This window comes from Triturus cristatus, chromosome 5_2 (genome assembly GCF_964204655.1).
Source record: "Triturus cristatus chromosome 5_2, aTriCri1.1, whole genome shotgun sequence".
Taxonomy (NCBI): Eukaryota; Metazoa; Chordata; class Amphibia; order Caudata; family Salamandridae; genus Triturus; species Triturus cristatus.
The window spans coordinates 623297932-623317912 of NC_140588.1; positions in this window are offsets into that span (position 1 = coordinate 623297932).

Genomic DNA, 19981 nt, shown 5'->3' on the forward strand with positions numbered 1-19981 from the left:
AACATGACAAGTCCAATACAGAGTTAGAACGCCCCCTATTTACCCTGAACTTAGCTGCCCCGGACTGCTGGTCCTATTACCTGGATAGTGTGGTGCTTCCCCCGGCTAGTATAGTGTGTGTGTCCACAGACACCTGCATCATCTAACATGGGAGGCCCAAGCTGTTTTAGCAGTACTCTCCAGGTTTGCCAACTATACTTTTAAACATAGAGTCAGGCTCTTCCCGTTAGCGCGGCTGCATATACCCTTCGAGCCTGCCAAGGTTGTTGAAATGCTTGTAATACTCCCGGCCACTGGGTGCCACCTCCCATTCCATCCTTACTTTCCACACCGTGTCACCACATGTTCACTTGCACACTGTTTCCTCCTGTGTGCTTGCAAACAGGTGTCACTTCCTGAGTACTCGCACCTCGTGTGTAACTGCACCGTGTCACCACATGTGTAACTGCACCGTGTCAGCTCATGTGTAACTACACCGTGTCAGCTCATGTGTAACTGTAGTGTCACCTCATGTGTGGCTGCACACAGTGTCACCACAAGTGTAACTGCAGTGTCTCCTCATGGTAGATGCATTCAGCGTCCTCCTGTGTAACTGCAGACATCGTCATCTCATGTGTAACTTGCCATAGTGTCACCTCCTGTGTAACTTGCCATAGCGTCACCTCCTGTGTAACTGCACCTCACGCATCACCACCTGTGTAACTGCACCTCGCGCGTCACCTCCTGTGTAACTGCACCTTGCGCGTCACCTCCTGTGTAACTGTACACAGCGTCACCTCCTGTGTAACTGCACACAGCACCACCTCATGTGTAACCGCACACCACCACCTCATGTGTAACAGCACACAGTGCCACCTCATGTGTAAATGCACAGTCACCTCATGCGTAAACGCACCCAGCGTCACCTCATGTGTAAATGAACAGTGTCACCTCATGCGTAAACGCACACAGCGGCACCTCATGCGTAATCACGGCCGGAACCATTTTAGCTCACAAACTGAAGAGGCCCAGGCTGCTAACCAATTATGCGTGCCCCTGTTGTAATGGTGAAGTGTCACTCCTAGTTGTTGAAACGTCACATTATTACACTGAAATTTGGAGCATTTCACACATAGCGTTCTGCCTTGGCAGCTGTGTTAAATCATTGTAACTAACACGCAGTACACTTGTTGTCCTGCTCTTGTTGTAAAGCCCTCTGATGCCTTTGGGCCAAGTCAGCGCTATAAAAGACAGCAAGTATATTAAACGATCCGGACGCACTCCGGCGCAGGAGAGAGCACGACGAGAAACACTCATTCATTCAAGGCAGCAGTTGCCCAGCTACAACTGGCGGTAGCAGCGCACCAGCGCATTCCAGGTTCTACTGGGCAAGTTAGTGCAGAGAACCTGCGACTAACCTTCTGGGCCTCTTCCCCCTGCGCAGAGTGGACCTTGGGTCCCTGGCAATGCTCACCGCGTGCTCCTGAGAGACAAGAACTGCAAAAATAACTACAAGCACCTGATAGCGATGGAGGGGTGAGGCCTTCGCCCCCATGCAGTTCAGCTCCAATATGCTCACCCACACCGACGACAGCCATAAACACATTAGCCTGAGCTCGTCAGGGAGGAATTTGGGTTTAGTGTCTGGCATGGACGGGGCTCATCTTGATTCGGGTGAAGGAATGATACTTTACTGGAGCCGGGACTAAAACCTCAGCCCTCATTCCATGACATAAGTCTGGCCTGTGGGACACCTATACCTCCTCGAGATTGGGATCATGGTGCTAAACGCGCAGTGCCCTGTGCCTGGAAACGCACAAAATACTATCCCAGCATAACTGGGAATCTGCACCGTAAATCTGCCTAAAAGAGGGGGCCTGTGACCACAGACTGTGAAGTGCCCTTGTTTACTTGCCAGTAGAGAACCTATCCCACCTGTGCATATACAAGCGAGAAATTATGCTTCAGTCACGGACCCTCAGCCTGTGATTCTTCGAGGAAAACTACCCCTTCCCAACCTTCCAATCAGAGTTACCGCCATATCGCTGAGAAAACTGAACCAATGTGGGCAACTTGACAGCACCACGAGGCCCTGGTATGAGGAGACGATACGGTGTTCAATGGAGGGCACCCCCATGCACAACAGGAGCACAAGCGTTTCATACCCCAGGGGGAAAAAAGCACTCTCAGCTGCATGACACTCTACAATGGGGTACCTGTGTTGGTGTGATGTGGTCAATCACTGCGTAAGATCCGGACAATGGATCTTTGCATGCCTTCAGTGCTGAACTAAGAATACATTATTTTATTTCTTAGTAGAGTTATATATAGCGCAACTAAACCGAGACGCCGGGTATCAGAGCGCTTACATGAGCACCAGTTCCGTTACAAGAGAACACATTCATTTGTAAGGCACTGTGAGATTAATTGATTTGCCCAGAATTACAATATGTTGAGCGTCGTTGCAGAGACTAAAACCCAGTTCCCCCGCTTCGAGGTCGACCGCACTAACCGTAAGGCCATGGCCCTGTAAATTATATGCTTATAAAGCACACCCCTCCGTCCTTGCACCTGGGAGGTCAGCCTATGCCATCCCTTCATGGAGCATGTGTAATGTACCTCGGCCCAGAGGTATTGGTGTGCTACGCCGATGTAACCAATCACTGTCTGACTAGGGATGCAAGGTCCCAAGAGAACAACCCACTGCCTACGCTGTGTCTAGGGATCACAGAGTAATATCGCTGGGAAGAGACGCTACAGGGGACACAACAGACCCCAAAACCCATCAATTATCAATGCAGACAACACCACCTGCCACCGCAGTGTACGCCACGCCGTTCCGGAAGGAGACCCATGCGACCCGGCTCCCACTAATTTGCCCCATGCGAAGGTGCTGATTTCTGGTGTGAGGTGGGCGGTCAACCAGCATGTAACAACTATACATTTTTTTCTGTCTATACTTAATTGGCGGTGTTTAGCGCAAAATCGGCTGGAGATATTGGTGCGCCTTACATAAGCACCAGTTCAGTTACTCACACATGTTTATATCCAGGCTGCTAGGCACTCGTCGGGCTCTAACCTGCACTTGCCGCTCGAGGAGACGTGCAAACCCGGAGCAGGCCCGTTTGAGGCCACAGTCAGAGAGTCCGTTCTGCAAGCTCAGCGTCCACAAGCGTGCGATGTTAAAGCATGTATATGTGCCACCGGGCCTTGAGTGGGATGAGAGAAGGGGGAGCGTGGGCAAAATAAACAAGGGCGGGACTTAACACACATGCTGAGTTACTTTGTTTAGACTAGTGAACCTCCCGACCTGTATGTGGCTGTTCCTTCCGACATCCGGATAACAAGTAACATGCCTATGCAGAGAGGACTGATGGCTTTGACAATGGTCACTAGTTGCCTTCGCTAAAATGCACTTGCGATGCACATCATGCGCCGCTCCTCTTGTCCCCGCCACTGACCCAGCAGACCATCCCACGGTGGATGAAGCCACCCGATCGGCCTGAGCATAATACCCCCGACACAAATAAGGGAGGGAAGGGGGTAGGATAGTGCTGCATAGTTCTGCCAGAGCCACCCTAGCCGCTAGGCAATTGGCCCGCCTCAGACCACCATCTGGCGCCTTAGGCATGAAAGGCCCATCCGGCCCTGGACACGTTGCATAATGGCAATTCCTGTGTCCGGGTCGAGGTACAGCAACCATGTCCTTCCCTACTGGAGAAGCATGCATACGGCGCCCAGCAAGGGGAGTACTCGTGCAGGAAGCTGCGACGGCGGGTGCCTGGACCCGGTGAGCGCCGCACGGGGGAGGGGGAGTCGTGCGCTCACCGTTCTCCCCCAGCTTGCCTGAATCCATCCGCAGGAAACGTGGGAGGGAGCACGGCCTCCCTCAATACCCACACCACAGGCCTACCAGGGAGACCCACTGTTCACCACGGCCGGGATCAGGCTGCGGCGTTGCAAGCGGGAGACAGGGACCGTCAAACTGCCGCCGCGGCTCAATACCCGCATGATTATCCCCAGTGACTGCCAACGATGACCCACCCTGCCCTTGGAGTCAGAAACCATAGCCGCTATGCCGCTGTAGCTGCTGGTCCCACCTGCTTCTAGATCTCAGCATGTTTTGATCCCAGACAAATGCGTTGCAAGTCAAGGACCGTCCCCACCTGGACGCAAGGCTCGTGAACTGCCTGGGCCTGCGTACTTCCCCCATCCGAGACCCCTTCTCCCGGGGCTGGTCTGTAAAGGAGGAGGAAGCGCCTAATTTACCACCACCCTGATAATGGCAGTGGAAACCCCGGCACCACAGTGCCCAGAGGGGCCAGGAGCTGGCAGCACCGGTGGTGCTGGCCCGTGCAGCCGTGAGGTGTCCCCTCTCCCTCCCCTAAGGCGGCTGCGCCGAGCCACCCTGCCCTGGGTCCTACCCCTGATGGGGAGGCCAGGTGGGAAAGAGGGGGGGGTTCTGACTCACCGCGTGGCTGCCAATTCGCAGCTCCTGCAACATGTCCAAAACAAACAGCGAGATGGGCAGCAGACAAGACTGCCTGCACCGTGGGCGAGGGAAGCTATTTGTACCCCTGTCCTCCCACACCACGGCCGGAAGTGATGCAGCCGACTGACCCTCTGGTTCCTGGACCGGGGACCCTAATACGCTGACTCATGTGCCTTCCTGTGGCACTAAGGCGGCCGCCCTGTTAGAAGGGTCCCCTACGTGGACCCCGGGCAGCCTGACAATAGGTGGATAGGCAGCGTCGCTGCTGCAGCATACCAAGAAGACTAACACATGACGAAGTGTGCATTTCAAGGTAATTCACTTTCATTTTAAAAAGTACAGGCAAGAACTTACTCTTGGTTTGTACGTGCTTTTACCTCCCAAAGAGCATACTCTCAGCCTCTTTCAGTTTAAATGCAATCGGGACGAAATTGAGATGTTTTTAGTGCATGCCATCTTTTTATTTGTCTCTTGTGTCTAGTTGGCTTATCCGACTGCACTTTAATGTGTTTCTGTGTGCACGATGTTACCTCCCAAAAAGCATACTCTCAGCCTCTTTCAGTTTAAATGTCTTTGGGGCGAAATTGAGATGTTTTTAGTGTATGCCATCTTTTTATTTGTCTCTTGTGTGTAGTTGGGTTATCCGAGTGCACTTCAATGTGTTTTGTTTGTGTGCACGCGTCTGAGCAGTCTGATGATAGCATGTTGTCCTTTATTTCCACCCCTAAAAACGGCAGCTTATCTAAAGTATTCTCAGACAAGGCCCATAAGTTTGACGCAGCTGTGTGTGCTGGACAGTCTCCCTCAGTAAGCAGGGTTAAACACAGCAGCTAATCTAAGTGCTGTTGAGACTCAAATGGTCAGAAGGTGCCAAAGTGTAGTCTTACTAAGAGACCTTATGCACAATTTTCTGGTGTTAGCAGATATAAATACAGCACAGGGAATGGAGACCTGCGGAATCCTCTGTGGGAAACGAATTTACAATGAGTTCACTTTCAGCCATGTCATAGTGTGAACGCAGTCTGTGGGGCCAGACTATTGTGACATGGAGAATGTGCAAGAGCTGTCAGTGTACAAGATCAGCACAACCTTCTCACCTATGAGATGTCGAGCTGTGGAAGATTTATTTTTGGAAACTGATGTATAAATATCCACTACAAAACAAGAATACACGACATTTTAGCTGTGTTGCCCTTGGCCCCTCCCTGTTGGCATCCTTCTGCATGTGCAGTGCATAATGAGGCTGTCGCATGAGGAGGAGTGGGCTCACACCCACAGCCGTGGTGGTTGGTGATGTTCTGTGTGTGTGCGCGCGCAGTGGTACAAAGGCAAACATCCCAGGCTATCTACAGTGCATTACAATGCATGTCAGCGAATCCAGCTGTCTTGTTTAATACAGGGACTCGAAAGCCATCAGTGAATAAGAATTTCCACATGTTAGTCCTGGTGTCATCCTCTGCTGCCAATCATCATATTAAATGGGTGTGCTACTACAGCGAATCTCAATCACAGCCAGTCTCACTGGAACCCAATTAATCCCAGAAACATCTTTAAATAGTAATTTCACGGCCAAAATCATCCGGGGAAACATCCACTGTCACATTTATTCCTAGCCACAGTAGTCCCAAATGTTCTATGAATGCCTATCACAGCCTCTGAGCTTGTAAATGACAATGCCTTTTATTCATGTGTTAATTTTCAAAACAGATAAATAAAAAGCATGCGAGACCTATGGCATTGCAAATGCTTGTTCCCATTTGCAGCCTCTTGGTGGGCCGATTGAAGAGTAGGGGATGGCGATTGCGCCCCGAGATGACAAGTAAGAGCGGGGGGAGGCTGCTGTCCCCAACACTTGTGCCGCCTGGGGCGGACCGCCCTCCCACCATACTGCCTCCTGCTAAGCCGCTGATGATCTATACCCAGAAACTCTGACTAACTCACTATATGACTGACTGTTGACAAGTGGGAGGTTCATATGTAATTTAATGTATTATTATTATGGTGTCAATCAGGCTTTTAGGGTTTATCAAATAAATGATTCACTGACCCTGCAATAAACTGTCAGTCTCTTCCATATGCCTTGTTTATTTTCTGGTAATACATTCTCTCACTCTGGTAGAAATATCCCTAGGGGCAATGCAGGGTAACGATTTGGCAAAGGACAGGCGAAAGGGAGACTTCACTTTGACGTGACCAATGGAATCTTGGGTAGAGTGATGAATTATTGAAGAACGCGAGGATGTAGGTACCCTAGGGATAGCTTAAAAAACAGTATGGCAAAAGAAAAACCCACTTAATTTCCGGAGCAATTGTTTTGGGAGAAGTCGTTTTAATGGAAAGAAGGTAAGATAATTCCACACATTTCAATAATGGATAAAGTGATACAATTGGAACACTAAAGGCATATTGATATTTGAATAAAGATGAATGAACAATTTATTTTTCGGAGGCTGGAGTGTATGTGCAAATAGTGAAATTAGCGAGTGGGTATCCAATGTGTGAGGCATTTAACAAGTCACAAAAACTCTCAGTTCTCTCCTAGTAATAGCGAAGTGTCCTACAACGCAATGGGGACTAGCTGTTTTGACTTTGCTGGTGTTACAACAAAAGAAATGTGTCATTTAAAATATTTCCTGGTAATGTTGAAAACTTTCAGTAAATAGCCAGAAGTGGGGGTGGAGGACAATTTGATAGTTCAAGGCGCATTTAGATTTGGCCGGGAATGTTGAGGAGAGAGTGGGTATCCAAGTGCAGAGTAAGGGACAGTGATGTGCACCTTACTTCAATTAAAATAAAATATTCCACAAAGGGGCATATTAGTGAGTGTAACTTGACATCCTTTTGTTATCTAGAACATTATGTGTCAGTGGAAAGATTCCAAAGCGTCTGAAAGGTGAGATTCACTTAACTATTCAATTGCTATTAGATGACTGAACAGAATTTTAGAAATAACCTGGGATTATAGCAAAACTGAATTTTAAACAGCTGGGTACTCTACATTTCAATTAACACGTCCCAGTACTTCAGAATGACTAAATTAGATTGCTTGCCATAGTCAAATGTGATGTTGTGGAGTCCATGAGTTCACATTTTGACAAAGGCAGACTCAGGATACCATTCTTTCAAGGTTGGCAAATTGAGTGCCATTACTTTGGTAATAGTAACATTTCTGGGTGGGATGAAGTGGTATGCAAAAATAAGTTATTGTTAGTTAATTGCTGGTTCAATTAATCATAAAGGGCTGAGGCCTCAAAAGGAAAATTCAGGAAAGCATAGCTTTTGAGCATGAAAGGCACGAAATGCATGATTACAATACAAAAGTGTGATGACAAGGCTCTGTTGGGATATGACAAACCAGCAATGGGATGACTCCAATAATAATCCTCCTATCTCCCCATCTGTTACACAAAGTATGTCGGAAGTCGAGGAAACTTTAACATCCAAAGGCCCTAGTTAGGAAAAAACAAAGGTGTAGGTATAGGGGCGTAGGTATAGAGTAACACCAGTGGGAACAGTCAGAAGTCTGATCGCTATTATTAAATTATGAGTACAGTACGTATGAAACATGCAGCAATTGGAAATGTATAAAATAACAAACAGGAATGTCACAAAACCAGATTCCCCCTCTCACCTGCAGCAAAGCTTATCAGATGTTCAATGTTGCTACTCTGTGACAGACCCAGGGAATGCCTGGAGACCTTCTACAAATTGCAGAGCATCAAGTCTCTGCCGGGCTGACTTCTGGAAAAAGCCAGTATGGAATAAAGAGGCCAAGGATGATATAGAACATGGTGTAACCTATAGCTGTAAAACCTCTAAGAGTAAGGGTAGTACCATAGAAACGCTGGAAGCGAAAAATACAAATACGGTGACAGGACGCCAAATGCTGTTGACTGTATCTAGCAGTGGGACCCCTATAACCATTTGAATTTGTGAGGCAGCAGGTATTCAGGCTGCCGCTACTTACGGAGATCCCAGAAGAACTACCCTCATGCCTCCACTCTGTGTTTTGTAAATATTTGATTGACTGGTTGTCCCATGCAGGCTGGCCCAGTAGCTCAATCTCTCATGCCCCAACCTCCATTGACGGTTGCACCATTTCTTCTAGTCTAGAACTCATCCCCCTCTCAGTCCTGTGTGCCTGATCATGTTATGATTATAAGGGAGCTGAGTAAAGGACATTTTGTGTGTGGGCTCTCACTAGTAACACATTTAAGCCAGTGATTGAAGCGCCAGCAGCCTGTAGATGCCATCACAACCTGCGCTCCTTCCTGCCTGGTTGACAAGTTCAGCGTCTCCGGTGGCTGAGTTGGCACATCCACAGCCAGAACACCATAAGACTGGGGACAAAAAATTGCAAACAAAAAGAAACAAGGCAACCTAGGATTTGGAACAATATCCCTGCTCAAGTTTAAGAAAGATCTCAAGACTCACCTCTTTAAAGAATATTGCATCAGAATGCAGTAGTAGTACATTAACCAACTACTACTCCAATCACACATTGACTATGTCTTTGACTCTGACCCTGTACAGCATTCCGTTTCCTTTAAGCTAGGCTTGCACCATATTAATACCATATGCATATGTACATACATAAAGACAGTGGGTCAGAATTGAAGAATGAGGATTTGTACATAAAGCCGAAGTTAGGTTTGTGGGGCTTCAAGTAGATATAGTGATTGTGTGTAATTGATTTGTAAAAGAATGAGTGCTGATGCCAAAAGCTCTGCTCCGGTGGTACTCTTATAAATAGGAATGCTGAATACCAAAGCTGCTCCCCGGCCTCTTTAATCAACTACCAGACCCTGCTGCTCCTTTATCTCACTCTTGTCGGTCCCTTCTTTTTCCCTTTGTGACTTGTTTTTTTCTTACACTTTCTTTCTTGATTGTGTGTATTTATCTCTTGCTCTCAGACAATATCTCATGAGAAAAAATAAGTGTCAGACCCCTATAATGAGTGGCGGAGGGCCTCACCGTTATCCACCGGCAAAACTTAAACACTGATGGTAGGCTTTGGCCTTTGAGGAGAGTAGTATGGAATTGTGGATTCTGGACACTTTATTGTGGGGGGGCTGAAAAGGAAAATAGTGGTAGAATGAGAAGTAAAAAGGTGACTATGAGGGATGAAGGCAAGTTCAATGTGGAGGTACAAGGCCCAACTAATTCAGATGAGTGAAACAATCAAGAAGGTTTTAGGACAAGAGCTCTTATGAGTAAATATGAGAATGAGAGGTATCACCATGTAGGTTGTTCTGGTGAACAAACTAGTAGCAGTGGGGGTCTGGCACAGGTCTCATCCTCTTTCCCTTGCATTGTGTGAAGGAAATTCCCAACTGGCTATTCTTTATAGGCACACTACAGTAGTCTCAGAGGCTTCCTCTCTTGCTATCACTGTCATCAAGAATGTGAAATCATCTCTGAAGAGGATTGATTCTGCTGCAATATTTTCTTTGCATACTGAGAACTGTTCAGCCTTCACTTTGCAGTCTGTGCTCAAAGACTTGCAGTCCTGTTGGTTGCAAGCAGGGATGGGAGGATTGATTTCCTATATTTGAAGTAATGGTGTTATATCCCCGGGTTAGGCCCATGTAGCAAAGCACCTTATTTCTTACATTGTCCTATTTTTTAGCAGTGACCTTTTGCACATATTTGAACGCTCGACAATGTTGGATTAGTTTCTCTGACACTAAACTTGTTTACACACCTAGCTTTGCACAACATTATCACAATGCCCTGAACATCATGTGCAAGGTCTCTTCTTGCACTATGTACAAATGTCATCTCTATCTTCATCCACAGGACGACAGGGCTATCTACATATCCATAACATCACTAATCTATATGCGCATCACAAGGCTGCTTTCTATTATAAAAGATTAGCATCCCAATAGATTAGGAGAGGAGGCACTTCAGCTGACACCGAGGGTCCATTTGCTTCCTGGTAAGGTTAGGGCGGGGCCTACGGTGGCACTGTGAGCTATCTGGTCTCTAGGCCAGCATAGCCTGCGGGGGTGTCCCAAATCAGCCTAGACACCACGTCCTTAGTTTATTTTGTCCAACAAATGCGCAGATCCTACAAATTAGTGGGAACTACATGACAATGGAAAAGCTTCTGCAACTGGCCTTTGTTGTGGCCTCTAATTGGTTTAAGGCACCTGACCTTGTGGATCTTTCTGCAGTAACCACAATGGTCTTCTAACCCTTTAATGCAATGTCCCCATTATGTAAAAATCATTATGGCTGCATAGAATGACAAACATATGACAAACATACAAACATATTTTTCCCAATTATTCTATAAAATTGACAGCACTAAACATATTTAACAATCAGACATTGCATTCAGGTTCAGCGCCTTTCAAAAATCCTATCAAATACATGATTGCCAACATGCTTCAGTCAGCGTAGTCTCTCAAAGTGTAAAAGTGCCCACAGTGTAATCCTTTATCAGAAATATGGGGAGGAGCATTGAGGTTTATTTAGAGCCCCCTGAAAATACAAGATTTGAAAAAAATATTATTGTCTATGGGTGCTCGTGGAAGACAATGTCTATGGACTGGAATCTAGAGAATGCTAAATTGATTCTGGTATTTTACTGACTTCTGCTGGTTGTTTTCTATCAAGAAAGTTAAATAGAGGCAGTTGCCAGAAAAATTTTAATAAAAGAAAGTCCGTCAGCAGAAAGCAATTCTGGTACCTTACTGACCTCTGCTGGTCGTTTTCCATCAAGACAGTTAAATAGAGGCAGCTGAACAGAAAAAAAGTCCCTAAGCCTAAGCAGACAAGTCCTAGGGCTGATCTCCAGAGCCCACAAAGTACATACACATTAAAGTATGTACTAAAGTATATACAAGAGGTCTCGAATGCTCGACCTAAAAACAGGGCATGATAGCCTCTTATCTTTGGGTCGATTAACTAGATAAGTAAAACGTGTGAAGAGGAAAAGTAGGACGCTAAGTAATGCATATTACTGGTAAATATCCAGGCACTATCTATCTTGTTTTAACGTCGAACATTTTACAAGCTTTTAAGCAATTTGTGTTTTATGCTGCTGTCCACTGCTTTTGTATGTCTGATTTATTCTTTAGAATTATACATAACAATATACACAAACGACGGAAACACTAAAGATGTCAGAAATTCTGCACTTGGAAACTTTTCTCTCTGTAGCAGTCTCCTAGGAGGTTCACGGTCAATGGTTGAGGCCGAGTTTGCTTTTAGTCTATTTACATGTTTTCATTTAGCGAAATGCAGTAGTGAATGCTCTGAGTTCAGACTTCAGGAATAACAAGAACAAAGCGACCCGTAATCCTTTCAGACAGCAGAATAAAAATCACACTTTGTTTCCTGTTATTATGAATGTCCTTAAGTAAGTAGTCTTTACCATCCAGTGGAAACTGAATAAGTGCAGAGTGAAGCAGAAACCATAACATTCGTGAAATCTCAGCCAAACTTTTCTTATACTAATATCCTGGATCTTTTAGCCCAAAACATCTGAGCACCTGTTGTCTATTTTGATGCCCAGGCCAGGCCAGGTCAACTGTTATCCCCCCTTCTCCTCCAGATAGCTGCCCCTTGTTGAAATCACAGCGAAATGGGTCTCCAAGAAGGAGAGGATGGATGAGTGCTCACAACCTCTTTTATAGGCCAGTTTCACTTGGGGAATGGTGATTTTTAGGAAGACAAAGGTTATTTCTTACAGGAAATGGATGCACAATGAAAAGTAAATGCCTGCTTGCGCCATAGTGATAAGGGTTTCATGAAAGGAAGCTTGCGGCGTCTCCTAAACATAACCCTCTTCTATCTTCCATTCAATATTCAGCCAAACCAGAACAAAATATGTACTGCTCTCAAACCAAGTACATACATTCACGTTAAGAAGTTTGAAGCTACCTTTGTGGGGCTTCTTTTATTTCAAGACTGACTGGCCTCTAATTCCCAGCTCCTGGCTATTCTAGCGCCCAGTGAGTGGCGGAACTGGGAGGGGCTTTTCAAAGCTGTGAATCTAGAGCATTGTGGAACCAGAGAACACCCACCCCCCTGCTCCTTCTCTTAAACGGGTAGTAAACTGCTGTTATTGTTTTGTCTGAAAAGTCTCAAAGGCGGTCACTGGAAATAAGGGGAGCCTGCGACTAAGAACTGCAGAATCAACACTATGCAAACTTGTAACTTCATCCTACTCAAAAATTATGTCTTTCCCCATCATAGTATGTAGGTAATTTCAACAGAAAAGACTGGACTAAAGTGAGGCTGAGAAAAGTAAAAAGACCTGAGTAAGCAACAAAACAAGGCCTGTGAGACCCCACGGCTGAGCAGCACAATACTATGGAATGCACCACGAAGCGTTTATTGCTCACAGTATGTGTCAGGGTGGCCCTTGTAACATATCTTTCTAGCCACCTTGTTTGTGGTGCAATGTGCATGGATACTCCAAGCATGGGGCTTCACATGTAAGGTGCAACTATGAAAATTAGACAATCCATCTGGCAATCCCGATTTTCCATCAGTATTACCAGTGTTTAGGGCACCATATGTAACAAAATGCTGGTTGAAAAACTCCCCTTCCCTGGTTCTGCTGAGATATAAACGAAACCGGAGACCTGGTTTAGAGGTTGTTTCTTCATCTCCTCAGGTGAGGAACAGGAGAAGCACAGATAAAAAGACTTGGACTTAATCTTCTCATTTAGGTGGCATTCAATAAATAACTGCTGACCAAATGTCAGGACCCGAGGAGTCAGTGAGCCACGTCTCCGTTACAAACAATGCGTCAAAATATTCATCACATAATAGGTTGTGTATGCTATTAGCATGCTTTGGGAGGGAGCGGGCATTAACCAACGCTGCGTTAAAAGGAGGGTACCGCTCAGAATGATGTGAGAAGGCTTGCTCACTACATTTAGTGCTAAAATTACAGGAGGTGCATTTGTTTCCAAGAAGGCCCAGAGTGTCGAGGATAAAAGGTATACATCTAGGGGCAGTTGCAAGGTCATGACGTTGGCGGATAGACGGTGCCTACCATTTGGGCTGGCTCCAACATAGTGGCTGGCGCTGGATGCTTCCGGGATGCTTCCGGGCGCAGATGCGCTTGCCTTTGGTGCGCCGTCAGCCCGTCCGTACAGCGACTCTGTTTAAATGCATGTGGAAGAGTTGGTAAGCTAATGCGCGCACTCTCAAAATGGCTGCTCTAGCTGTCCCAAGAGGAAAAATGGCCGCGTACATAAGCTTCTCGTGTCGGCCGATTAGAAAACCCCCAACTGCTCCCTTCAATCAGGCAGGAGTGCGTGCCTACCCACAACCCAGGTCAGTGACAATTGAGTACGGTTTTAGTTTTTTAATCAATTCATGCACATATTCAAATTCAAAATCGGCAGTGCAATAATACTCCTACCTCTGAGTCAAGGTGCAGATTGTGTGACAGCCACTGAAATTAAAATGCCCTTCTTTACAAGTACCCTTGGAAGCAGGGGAGATTTGGGGAGGGCACACAGAAACCACCAGTACAGCCTGTAGAATGTCCCCTGAAAGCCATACTGTAACTTTCAGGGCCAGCTTTCTCACAAACTCCTACTTGTCTGGTCACTGCAAGGCTATAGAGATGGAGTAAAAGACTAGATGGTCAAGCTCCCACTGATGGATGAGGCCATTGACAGGTCTACTTTCCGCTTAACCAGCTCCTTTCTGAATTTGAGTGTAAGTGTATACACTTTCTGTGCACTCCATTGCTGGAATTTGAAGGTCATGGACAACAATTGACACGTAGGAATAAAAGTCCTTAACCCTTTCGCTGCTAGGCCTTTACCCCCACCCCCCATGCTATGCCTTTTTTGGCTATTTGGTGTGGTTCGTGCTTAGGCCCCTGTAACTTTTTGTCCACATAAGGTATCCACGCCAAATTCGTGCCCTTTTTTGTAACACCCTGAGGATTCAAAAGAAATGACCCTAAATAAAGCAAAAATTCGTTTTTTTAAAAAAAAAAAAAGGGTAAAAAATGCTGCAGAAGAAAGCAACTAGTTTTTTTCCCCAGCAAATGGTAGCAACAAAGGGTTTGTGGTGCTGAAATCACCATCTTATCAGCTTTCAGGGACAGGCAGAATTTTGTTAGAAAACCAAAATGTTTTACACGGTTTTGGCATTTTACTGGGACATAGCCTATTTTTGCTACCTTCTACCTCCTTCCAGTTAGTGGTGGAAATGGGTGTAAAAGCAATAATGGATCCCGGAAAGCTATACATTTCTGGAAAGTAGACAACATTCTGAATTCAGCAAGGGGTCATTTGTGTAGATCCTTCAAGGTTTTTTCTATAGAAAATAACAGTTGATAATAAGAAAAACTGAAAATGAGTTGAAAAAATAGCCTTTACTGCCAACGTTTTCACCTGTAACTTCTAAGTATGACATATTTATTTAAGAAATAGCTGAACCCTTCTGGTTGTGGGGATGTATAGGACTTGCAGGTTCACCAAGAACCTGAGGAACCCAGGGCCAATAACTGAGCTGCGTCTTGCAATAGTTTTTTTTATTGATACCACTGTGCTGTGGGACCAGACAGAACAAAGTTTCGATCAACGGGCTCGTCGAAGACTAGGGGCATATCACAGTCCTTGTGCACTCCGTCTTCACATGTGAATAGTAAGTGAGGGCATATCAAAGTCCTCGAATTTTCTTCAGTTAAAACACAGCACAATGGCGTGTTATGGAACTGGAACCTGGGATCTGGATATACCCTTCTAAGACCCTTCCAGAGAACTATTGAATTCTCTTGTGAATCAGACATATGACCTCTTGAAATTTTGATGCCTGTCATATAAGGCGTGGGACCTAATCCGGACTTACACTTCTAGGATCCTTCCAGAGAACTACTGAATTCTCATGTGGATCGGATTTATGACCTCTTGAAACCTTGATGCCTTTTATATAAGGATACTTCAGAATCTCTCAAACATTTTAGATTTCCAGTTGATCCTCAATTAAAATGGCGGGAGACTTAAGAATCAAAGCCTTGAAGAATTTACAGTGAGTAACGAAACACGTGTCGGCTGCCTTCATCTCTTTGACACCAAGGAAAACATCGGGAACATGAATTCAATCTGTTCAAATATTTTTGGTGTTTATACATTGGACTGATATGTTATTATTGTGAGGTGGAGCATTGTTATAAGATGATTAAAACTCTTCAGCATAGATCTAAGAAATTTCTTGTATGATTCATCAAGATTGATTTGTGGTCATGAGCAGAATTGAGAAATTGTTTTGAGTATTGTTTTAATTTTTTTTCCCTACTTGTCAAGACTAAAACAAGCACTTTTTAGAGTGCCGAGGCACAGTCTTTTCTTATAGTTTTTTTGTGTACCGGGCATATAGCAACTATTTTTGGTAAAATATAAAGAGTGAAGAATAGGTATCAAGGACACCTATGTATTTGCGAGATGGGAACAAAATATATAGTTTAGAAGCAGTAGCTATTTTCACATCTCCAAAATTGTGGGACTTGCATGTGAATTATACGACATCTTTTAAAGTGACTTCTTTTGCACACATTGTCCTACATTTGGAAGGCAGAAATGCATAGAAAGTCAATAGGTAATAACAGTTGCTCTACAATTCTGTGTTTCACTAAGTCTCCCGATAATAATGGTACCTCACTTGTGTGGGTAGGCCTAGTGCCCGCGACAGGAAATGGCCCAAAATGCAACGTGGACACACCACATTTTTACAGTGAAAACAGACCCTAGCTGTGGATTTTGAATCCTAGCTCAGCCGACACCTAGGGAAACCTAGCAAAACTATACATTTTTTAAAACTAGACACCCAGAGGAATCCAGAATGGGGTGTCTTGAGTAGTTCTCACCAGGTTCCGTTCCCCAGACTCCCTTGCAAACCTAAAACTTTGTGTAAAAAAAAAAAACATTTTCCTCACATTTCTGTGATGGAAAGTTCTGGAATCTGCATGCATCCATAAACTTCCACCCACCCCGCATTTCCCAAAGTCTTCCGATAAAAATGGTACCTCAATTGTGTGGGTAAGCCTAGTGCCCGCAAAAGGAAATGGGCCGAAACACAACATGGACATACCACATTTTTACAATGAAAACTGACTTTTTTTTTAAAAGTCCCAAGCTGTGGATTGTGAACCCTAGCTCTGCCAGCACCTCGGGACACCTAGCAAACCTATACATTTTTGTAAACAGACACTCAGGGGAATCCAGGGGGTGCGACTTGTGTGGCACTCACCAGGTTCAGTTTCACAGAATTCCTTGCAAAGCTCAAACCTTGTAATAAAAAAAGAAATCACTCACATTTCTGAGATGGAAAGTGACGGAATCTGTGTGGATCCACAAAATTCTACACACCCGCATTTCCAAAAGTCTTCCGATAAAATTGGTGCCTCACTTGTGTGGGTAGGCCTAGTGCCCGCGAGAGGAAACAGGCCAAAATGCAGCGTGGACACACCACATTTTTACAGTAAAAACGTACCTTTTTTTTCAAAGTGCCTAGCTGTGGATTTAGAATCCAAGAGGGGGTGACTTGTGTGGCTCTCACCAGGTTCTGTTACCCAGAATCCCTTGCAAACCTCAAACTTTGTAACAAAAGCATATTTTCCTCACATATCTGTGATGGAAAGTTCTGGAATCTGTGTGGATCCACCAAATTCCACCCACCCCCCTCTCCCCAAAATCTTCTGATAAAAATGGTATCTCACTTGTGTGGGTAGGCCTAGTGCCCGCGACAAGAAACAGGCCAAAACACAACGTGGATACACCACATTTTTACAATGAAAACGGACCCTTTTTTTCAAAGTGCCTAGCTGTGGATTTTGAAACCTACCTCTGCCGGAAAACCTAGCAAACCTATACACCTTGGGAAATCCAGGAGGGGGTGTCTTGTGTGGCTCTCACCAGGTTCTATTACACAGAATCCCTTGCAAACCTCAAATGTTGTAGAAAAAAACAAATTTTCCCCACATTTCTGTGATGGAAAATTCTGGAATCTGCGTGGGTCCACAAACTTTCACCCAACCTGCATTTTCCCAAGTCTCCCGATAAAAATGGTACCTCACTTTTGTGGGTGGGCCTAGTGCCCACGGCAGGGAAGGGCCCAAATTGTATTGCGAAGACATCCAAATTACCTATCACAAAATGACCTGGTTTTGCAAAGGGACTCACATGGGTTTCTGGCCCCGCGCTCGGCGGCCATCTAGGGAAACATAACAGACCCAGACATCTTTCAAAACTGCACACACAGGGGAGTTCAGGGAGGTTTGACTTACATGGAATCCCCAACATTTCCCTTCCAGGATTCCTCTGCAAACCTCAAATGAAGCTAAAAAGTCACGTTTTCCACTAATATCTGTGTGGGAATGTTGTGGGATCACGCATGGCACTCATTTTCTATCACTCAGCATTCCCCTCAGTCTGTTGATGAAAAGGATACCATACTTGTGTGGATGGGCCAAGTGCCTATGACATGGAAGGGCCAAAAATGCCTGCGTGGTGATCCTACAACTTACCCACACTTAAATGTGAAGAAAATGTGACTTTGTAAGTAAATTGAGGTTTGCGGGGGATTCTGTGTCAGAAAACACTGGGGGTCCATGCAAGCCACACAGCCAGTCAAGAGTCATTACACGCACACCACCATCAATGCACACCACCAGCCAAGTGCCATCCACGCACACTGGCAGCCAAGTGCCATCCACACACACCGCCAGTCAAGTTCCATCCACACACACCGCCAGCCAAGCACCATACATACACACTGCCAGCCAAACGCCATCCACGTACACCGCCAGCCAAATGCTATCAATACACACAGTGAGCCAAGCAATATCCATGCACACCACCATCCAAGCACCACCCATGCACTCAGCCAGCCAAGCACCATCCCTGCATGCCGCCATCCAAGCAGGGCCAGACTGGGAACATCAACCATCCCTTGCAGATTGCTGCTTAACTGGCCTTTGGGGGGGAGGCGTGCTAGTTAAGAGCACCGCTCCCACCTTTGTTACTGGGGCCCAATATTGCAGCACTGCTGCCAAACTGGCCCCCAGTGACAAAACCACCCCCCACTGCCAGAACACTGGCCCCCCTACCCCTTCAGCCCACTGTGAAAACGCCCAGTGCCCCCTGTAGCCAGTCCAGACCTGGAGCCAAGTACCATCCATGCACACAGCCAGCCAAGCACCAGTCCACATACCTCACCAGCCAAGCGCAACTCCACGCATACTATCAGGCAAGCGCCAATCTACACACACCGTCATCTGTCTGATGATTTTATGTCCACTTAACGGGGCCTGACATCTTAGTCATTTGGTATTATTAATGAAAGATGGTTTCCACAGTCTGGCAGGAGAGGCAACTTCCTCCTTACATACTAATATGCAAACCTGCCATCTAAGAGAGAGAGGTCTAAAAGGACAGGCCCTCATTTACCACACATTATAATACACACCTATCATCTGAGATTAAGGTATGAAAGGAAAGGCCAGTCTATCCACACTTCTTACTATGTACACCAGTCATTGAAGAGAGGGTTCTCAGCGGAGAAGCCAGTCTCTCTCCACACACCCTAAAATGCATGATTGTCATCTGAGATAGATGTCTGAAAGTAGAGGCCCGCCTCAACACACACCCCAATGCGCACATCCATTATATGAGAGATATGTGTGACAGTAGAGTCCAGTTCCTCCCCATGCACTAATATGTACACCTGTCATCTGAGAAAGAGCTGTAAAAGGACAATCCTGTTCTTCTCCACACACTACTATGCACACCCATCATCTGAGGTAGAGCTCTGAAAGGAACGGAAGTCCATCCACACACCCTACCACACACACTGATCATCTGAGAGAGAGGTCTGGAAGGAGAGTGTTGTCCCTCCCCCCTCACTACTATGCACCCCCATCACCTCAGAGAGAGGCCTGAGAGGAAAGGACAAGACCTACCCACTCACTACTAAACACTCCAGTGATCTGAGAGAGAGGTCTGAAAGAAGAGGCCAGTCACTCCCCACTGACTACTACGCACACCCGTTATCTGAGAGAGAGGTCTGAAAGAAGAGGCCAGTCGCTCCCCACTGACTACTATGCATACCGGTTATCTGAGAGAGAGGTCTGAAAGGTGAGGCCAGTCCCACAACACATCCTACAATGTACACCTATTATGCAAGTGAGGGGTCTTAACAGAGAGGCCAGTCCCTGCAGATGCCCTACTATGCATAGTTGTTATTTGAGAGAGAGGTTAGAAAGCAGAGTATAGTCCCTCTTCATACTCCAATATGCACACCCATAATCCAACACTGGGTTTTTAGTGGAGGGGTTAGTGCTTCCAATATACTACCATTTTGCTACAATTGTGTTGAGATTACGCAAAAGAGTAGAGTTCAAGCTTCAGTGAGTGAGGCTTGACGCACGAGGCAGGTGCGATCTCGCAAGACCCGCATTGAAAATTGGTGAGCTTGTCACAAGGTGTTTCATGATCTTGCAAGACTTTCTCAGATCAACTGTGTGTAGTA